At 58.5% G+C, this 7,500-nt stretch overlaps 1 pseudogene; it reads left to right on the top strand.

The window, feature by feature from the left end:
• Positions 1-7,500, top strand: part of LOC127923176 (protein CLEC16A-like) — a 106,299-nt pseudogene that overhangs the window by 44,540 nt on the left and 54,259 nt on the right.

Genomic DNA, 7,500 nt, shown 5'->3' with positions numbered 1-7,500 from the left:
ACACACATTATCACACACACACACACACATTATCACACACACACACACACACATTATCACACACACACACACACATCACACACACACACACACACATTATCACACACACACACACACACACACACACACACACACACACACACATTGTCACACACACACATTATCACACACACACACACACATTATCACACCCACACATTGTCACACACACACACACACATTATCACACACACACACACAAATAACCGCACGCACCCACAAACCACCTAACGTGTGTATGTGTGTGTGTGTAGATGGTAAGGTACGTCTGGCTACTCTGGAGCTGAGCTGTCTGCTGTTGAAACGGTCCGTCCTCTCCTCCTCATCCTCCTCTTCCTCCTCTCCTGCTCACTGCATCATCAAGGACGTACACCTGGCCTGTCTAGAGGTGAGTGTGTCCGTCTCTCCCCCCTTTGGTCCTGACATCCAGCCCTCCTCTCTCTCTGGTCCCCACCCCTCCTCTCTCTCTCTGGTCCCCAGCCCTCCTCTCTCTGGTCCCCAGCCCTCCTCTCTCTCTGGTCCCCAGCCCTCCTCTCTCTCTCTGGTCCCCAGCCCTCCTCTCTCTGGTCCCCAGCCCTCCTCTCTCTCTCTGGTCCCCAGCCCTCCTCTCTCTGGTCCCCAGCCCTCCTCTCTCTGGTCCCCAGCCCTCCTCTCTCTCTCTCTGGTCCCCAGCCCTCCTCTCTCTGGTCTCTGGTCCCCAGCCCTCCTCTCTCTCTCTGGTCCCCAGCCCTCCTCTCTCTCTCTCTGGTCCCCAGCCCTCCTCTCTCTGGTCCCCAGCCCTCCTCTCTCTCTCTGGTCCCCAGCCCTCCTCTCTCTCTGGTCCCCAGCCCTCCTCTCTCTGGTCCCCAGCCCTCCTCCTCTCTCTGGTCCCCAGCCCTCCTCTCTCCCCAGCCCTCTCTCTGGTCCCCAGCCCTCCTCTCTCTCTCTGGTCCCCAGCCCTCCTCTCTCTCTCTCTCTGGTCCCCAGCCCTCCTCTCTCTCTCTCTCTCTGGTCCCCAGCCCTCCTCTCTCTCTCTCTGGTCCCCAGCCCTCCTCTCTCTCTCTCTGGTCCCCAGCCCTCCTCTCTCTCTCTCTCTGGTCCCCAGCCCTCCTCCTCTCTCTGGTCCCCAGCCCTCCTCTCTCTCTCTCTGGTCCCCAGCCCTCCTCTCTCTCTCTCTGGTCCCCAGCCCTCCTCTCTCTCTCTCTGGTCCCCAGCCCTCCTCTCTCTCTCTCTGGTCCCCAGCCCTCCTCTCTCTCTCTCTGGTCCCCAGCCCTCCTCTCTCTGGTCCCCAGCCCTCCTCTCTCTCTGGTCCCCAGCCCTCCTCTCTCTCTCTGGTCCCCAGCCCTCCTCTCTCTCTCTGGTCCCCCCCCCCCCTCTCTCTCTGGACCCCCGCCCTCCTCTCTCTGGTCCCCAGCCCTCCTCTCTCTCTCTTGTCCCCAGCCCTCCTCTCTCTCGTCCCCAGCCCTCCTCTCTCTCTCTCTCTGGTCCCCAGCCCTCCTCTCTCTCTGGTCCCCACTCCTCTCTCTCTGGTCCCCAGCCCTCCTCTCTCTCTCTCTGGTCCCCAGCCCTCCTCTCCCCAGCCTCTCTCTGGTCCCCAGCCCTCCTCTCTCTCTGGTCCCCAGCCCTCCTCTCTCTGGTCCCCAGCCCTCCTCTCTCTCTCTCTGGTCCCCAGCCCTCCTCTCTCTCTCTCTGGTCCCCAGCCCTCCTCTCTCTCTGGTCCCCAGCCCTCCTCTCTCTCTCTGGTCCCCAGCCCTCCTCTCTCACTCTGGTCCCCAGCCCTCCTCTCTCTGGTCCCCAGCCCTCCTCTCTCTGGTCCCCAGCCCTCCTCTCTCTCTGGTCCCCAGCCCTCCTCTCTCTCTCTCTGGTCCCCAGCCCTCCTCTCTCTCTCTGGTCCCAGCCCTCCTCTCTCTCTCTCTGGTCCCCAGCCCTCCTCTCTCTGGTCCCCAGCCCTCCTCTCTCTGGTCCCCAGCCCTCCTCTCTCTCTGGTCCCCAGCCCTCCTCTCTCTCTGGTCCCCAGCCCTCCCCTCTCTCTCTGGTCCCCAGCCCTCCTCTCTCTCTGGTCCCCAGCCCTCCTCTCTCTCTGGTCCCCAGCCCTCCTCTCTCTCTCTCTGGTCCCCAGCCCTCCTCTCTCTCTCTCTGCTCCCCAGCCCTCCTCTCTCTCTCTCTCTGGTCCCCAGCCCTCCTCTCTCTCTCTGGTCCCCAGCCCTCCTCTCTCTCTCTCTGGTCCCCAGCCCTCCTCTCTCTGGTCCCCAGCCCTCCTCTCTCTCTCTCTGGTCCCCAGTCCTCCTCTCTCTCTCTCTGGTCCCCAGCCCTCCTCTCTCTCTCTCTGGTCCCCAGCCCTCCTCTCTCTCTCTCTGGTCCCCAGCCCTCCTCTCTCTCTCTGGTCCCCAGCCCTCCTCTCTCTCTGGTCCCCAGCCCTCCTCTCTCTCTCTGGTCCCCAGCCCTCCTCTCTCTGGTCCCCAGCCCTCCTCTCTCTAGTCCCCAGCCCTCCTCTCTCTGGTCCCCAGCCCCTCTCTCTCTCTCTGGTCCCCAGCCCTCCTCTCTCTGGTCCCCAGCCCTCCTCTCTCTCTCTGGTCCCCAGCCCTCCTCTCTCTCTCTGGTCCCCAGCCCTCCTCTCTCTCTGGTCCCCAGTCCTCCTCTCTCTCTGGTCCCCAGTCCTCCTCTCTCTCTCTGGTCCCCAGCCCTCCTCTCTCTCTGGTCCCCAGCCCTCCTCTCTCTCTCTGGTCCCCAGCCCTCCTCTCTCTCTCTTCCCCAGCCCTCCTCTCTCTCTCTCTGCTCCCCAGCCCCCCTCTCTCTCTCTGGTCCCCAGCCCTCCTCTCTCTCTCTGGTCCCCAGCCCTCCTCTCTCTCTCTGGTCCCCAGCCCTCCTCTCTCTCTGGTCCCCAGCCCTCCCTCTCTCTGGTCCCCAGCCCTCCTCTCTCTCTGGTCCCCAGCCCTCCTCTCTCTCTCTGGTCCCCAGCCCTCCTCTCTCTCTCTCTGGTCCCCAGCCCTCCCCTCTCTGGTCCCCAGCCCTCCTCTCTCTCTGGTCCCCAGCCCTCCTCTCTCTCTGGTCCCCAGCCCTCCCCTCTCTGGTCCCCAGCCCTCCTCTCTCTCTGGTCCCCAGCCCTCCTCTCTCTCTGGTCCCCAGCCCTCCTCTCTCTCTGGTCCCCAGCCCTCCTCTCTCTCTGGTCCCCAGCCCTCCCTCTCTCTCTGGTCCCCAGCCCTCCCTCTCTGGTCCCCAGCCCTCCTCTCTCTCTGGTCCCCAGCCCTCCCCTCTCTCTGGTCCCCAGCCCTCCCTCTCTCTCTGGTCCCCAGCCCTCCTCTCTCTCTCTTCCCCAGCCCTCCCCTCTCTCTGGTCCCCAGCCCTCCTCTCTCTGGTCCCCAGCCCTCCTCTCTCTCTGGTCCCCAGCCCTCCTCTCTCTGGTCCCCAGCCCTCCTCTCTCTCTCTCTGGTCCCCAGCCCTCCCCTCTCTCTGGTCCCCAGCCCTCCTCTCTCTCTCTGGTCCCCAGCCCTCCTCTCTCTCTCTCTGGTCCCCAGCCCTCCTCTCTCTGGTCCCCAGCCCTCCTCTCTCTCTCTGGTCCCCAGCCCTCCTCTCTCTCTCTGGTCCCCAGCCCTCCTCTCTCTCTGGTCCCCAGCCCCCCTCTCTCTGGTCCCCAGCCCTCCTCTCTCTCTCTGGTCCCCAGCCCTCCTCTCTCTCTGGTCCCCAGCCCTCCCCTCTCTCTGGTCCCCAGCCCTCCTCTCTCTGGTCCCCAGCCCTCCCCTCTCTGGTCCCCAGCCCTCCTCTCTCTCTCTGGTCCCCAGCCCTCCTCTCTCTGGTCCCCAGCCCTCCTCTCTCTCTCTCTGGTCCCCAGCCCTCCTCTCTCTGGTCCCCAGCCCTCCTCTCTCTCTGGTCCCCAGCCCTCCTCTCTCTCTGGTCCCCAGCCCTCCTCTCTCTCTCTGGTCCCCAGCCCTCCTCTCTCTCTCTGGTCCCCAGCCCTCCTCTCTCTCTGGTCCCCAGTCCTCCTCTCTCTCTCTGGTCCCCAGCCCTCCTCTCTCTCTCTCTGGTCCCCAGCCCTCCTCTCTCTCTGGTCCCCACTCCTCCTCTCTCTCTCTGGTCCCCAGCCCTCCTCTCTCTCTGGTCCCCCGCCCCTCTCTCTCTGGTCCCCAGCCCTCCTCTCTCTCTCTCTGGTCCCCAGCCCTCCTCTCTCTCTCTCTCTGTCCCCAGCCCTCCTCTCTCTCTCTGGTCCCCAGCCCTCCTCTCTCTCTCTGGTCCCCAGCCCTCCTCTCTCTCTCTCTGGTCCCCAGTCCTCCTCTCTCTCTGGTCCCCAGTCCTCCTCTCTCTCTGGTCCCCAGCCCTCCTCTCTCTCTCTGGTCCCCAGCCCTCCTCTCTCTCTCTGGTCCCCAGCCCTCCTCTCTCTCTCTGGTCCCCAGCCCTCCTCTCTCTCTCTGGTCCCCAGCCCTCCTCTCTCTCTCTGGTCCCCAGCCCTCCTCTCTCTCTCTCTGGTCCCCAGCCCTCCTCTCTCTCTCTCTGGTCCCCAGCCCTCCTCTCTCTCTCTGGTCCACAGCCCTCCTCTCTCTCTCTGGTCCCCAGCCCTCCTCTCTCTCCTGTCCACAGCCCTCCTCTCTCTCTCCTGTCCACAGCCCTCCTCTCTCTCTCTGGTCCCCAGCCCTCCTCTCTCTCTCTGGTCCCCAGCCCTCCTCTCTCTCCTGTCCACAGCCCTCCTCTCTCTCTCTCTCTGGCCCCAAGCCCTCCCTCTCTCTCCTGTCCACAGCCCTCCTCTCTCTCTCTGGCCCCAAGCCCTCCCTCTCTCTCTCTCTGGTCCCAAGCCCTCCCCTCTCTCTCTCTGGTCCCCAGCCCTCCTCTCTCTCTCTGGTCCCCAGCCCTCCTCTCTCTCTCTCTGGTCCCCAGCCCTCCTCTCTCTCTCTCTGGTCCCCAGCCCTCCTCTCTCTCTCTCTGGTCCCCAGCCCTCCTCTCTCTCTCTGGTCCCCAGCCCTCCCCTCTCTCTCTCTCTGGTCCCCAGCCCTCCTCTCTCTCTCTCTGGTCCCCAGCCCTCCCCTCTCTCTCTCTGGTCCCCAGCCCTCCCCTCTCTCTCTCTGGTCCCCAGCCCTCCCCTCTCTCTCTCTGGTCCCCAGCCCTCCTCTCTCTCTCTCTGGTCCCCAGCCCTCCTCTCTCTCTCTCTGGTCCCAAGCCCTCCCCTCTCTCTCTCTCTGGTCCCAAGCCCTCCCCTCTCTCTGGTCCCAAGCCCTCCCCTCTCTCTCTCTGGTCCCAAGCCCTCCCCTCTCTCTCTCTCTGGTCCCAAGCCCTCCCCTCTCTCTCTCTGGTCCCCAGCCCTCCTCTCTCTCTCTCTCTCTCTCTCTGTATAACGTTGTTTTCTTTGTATCACTCACCCTTCCCTCCTCCTCCTCCTCCTCCTCCTCCTCCTCCTCCTCCTCCTCCTCCTCCTCCTCCTCCTCCTCCTCCCCCTCCTCTTCTTCTTCTTCTTCTTGTTAAATGAGTAATTTCATTCCAGTGTTTTCCTTTCTTGCATCACAATGGAGTCTCTGGTTCTGTTCTCAAAATAAGCTGTTTGTTTTAATCGGAATTAGCAACCTTTTTAAACCAGGAATGATTGTTCATAGCAGCTCTGAATAATAACATCCAAGGGCTTGCTCATCTATCACCTGAGATATAGAGTGTTCCAGAGCAACACTCATTCATGCTTCCTGCTTCCTGTTACTACTGAGATATAGAGTGTTCCAGAGCATCACTCATGCTTCCTGCTTCCTGTTCCTACTGAGATATAGTGTTCCAGAGCATCACTCATGCTTCCTGCTTCCTGTTCCTACTGAGATATAGAGTGTTCCAGAGCATCACTCATGCTTCCTGCTTCCTGCTCTGTTACTACTGAGATATAGAGTGTTCCAGAGCATCACTCATGCTTCCTGCTTCCTGCTCTGTTACTACTGAGATATAGAGTGTTCCAGAGCATCACTCCTGCTTCCTGCTTCCTGTTACTACTGAGATATAGAGTGTTCCAGAGCATCACTCATGCTTCCTGCTTCCTGCTCTGTTACTACTGAGATTCAGGTAACTGGCAAAATAATGGAAACACCTGAGTAAATGGTGGCTACAAAGTTTATTGAAAGCAGGTGAGGTTGTAATTAAGCAATTAACATTAATGGTTATTGAATGGTGTCCCAATGCCTTATTAAGACACTATGTTGGTGTTTCCTTTATTTTGGCAGTTACCTGGTGGTTTGTGGCCCAGGGCCTTATTAAGACACTATGTTGGTGTTTCCTTTATTCTGGCAGTTACCTGGTGGCCCAGCGCCTTATTAAGACACTATGTTGGTGTTTCCTTTATTCTGGCAGTTACCTGGTGGCCCAACGCCTTATTAAGACACTATGTTGGTGTTTCCTTTATTCTGGCAGTTACCTGGTGGCCCAATGCCTTATTAAGACACTATGTTGGTGTTTCCTTTATTCTGGCAGTTAGCTGGTGGCCCAACGCCTTATTAAGACACTATGTTGGTGTTTCCTTTATTCTGGCAGTTCCCTGGTGGCCCAATGCCTTATTAAGACACCATGTTGGTGTTTCCTTTATTTTGGCAGTTAGCTGGTGGCCCAATGCCTTATTAAGACACTATGTTGGTGTTTCCTTTATTCTGCCAGTTACCTGCGGCCCAACGCCTTATTAAGACACCATGTTGGTGTTTCCTTTATTCTGGCAGTTAGCTGGTGGCCCAACGCCTTGTTAAGACACTATGTTGGTGTTTCCTTTATTCTGGCAGTTCCCTGGTGGCCCAATGCCTTATTAAGACACCATGTTGGTGTTTCCTTTATTTTGGCAGTTAGCTGGTGGCCCAATGCCTTATTAAGACACTATGTTGGTGTTTCCTTTATTCTGCCAGTTACCTGGTGGTTGGTGGCCCAAGGCCTTATTAAGACACTAGGTTGGTGTTTCCTTTATTCTGGCAGTTAGCTGGTGGCCCAATGCCTTATTAAGACATTATGTTGGTGTTTCCTTTATTCTGGCTGTTACCTGGTGGCCCAACGCCTTATTAAGACACTATGTTGGTGTTTCCTTTATTCTGGCAGTTACCTGGTGGCCCAACGCCTTATTAAGACACTATGTTGGTGTTTCCTTTATTCTGGCAGTTACCTGGTGGCCCAACGCCTTATTAAGACACTATGTTGGTGTTTCCTTTATTCTGGCAGTTACCTGGTGGCCCAATGCCTTATTAAGACACTATGTTGGTGTTTCCTTTATTCTGGCAGTTACCTGGTGGCCCAACGCCTTATTAAGACACTATGTTGGTGTTTCCTTTATTCTGGCAGTTACCTGGTGGCCCAACGCCTTATTAAGACACTATGTTGGTGTTTCCTTTATTCTGGCAGTTACCTGGTGGCCCAACGCCTTATTAAGACACTATGTTGGTGTTTCCTTTATTCTGCCAGTTACCTGGTGGCCCAACGCCTTATTAAGACACTATGTTGGTGTTTCCTTTATTCTGCCAGTTACCTGTATGTTAGCTCTTTGGTCTG

The sequence above is a fragment of the Oncorhynchus keta genome, unplaced genomic scaffold (assembly GCF_023373465.1).
Source record: "Oncorhynchus keta strain PuntledgeMale-10-30-2019 unplaced genomic scaffold, Oket_V2 Un_contig_2867_pilon_pilon, whole genome shotgun sequence".
Lineage (NCBI taxonomy): Eukaryota > Metazoa > Chordata > Actinopteri > Salmoniformes > Salmonidae > Oncorhynchus > Oncorhynchus keta.
Note: the sequence above shows the minus strand (reverse complement) of the source record. Positions and strands in the feature narration are given on the sequence as shown.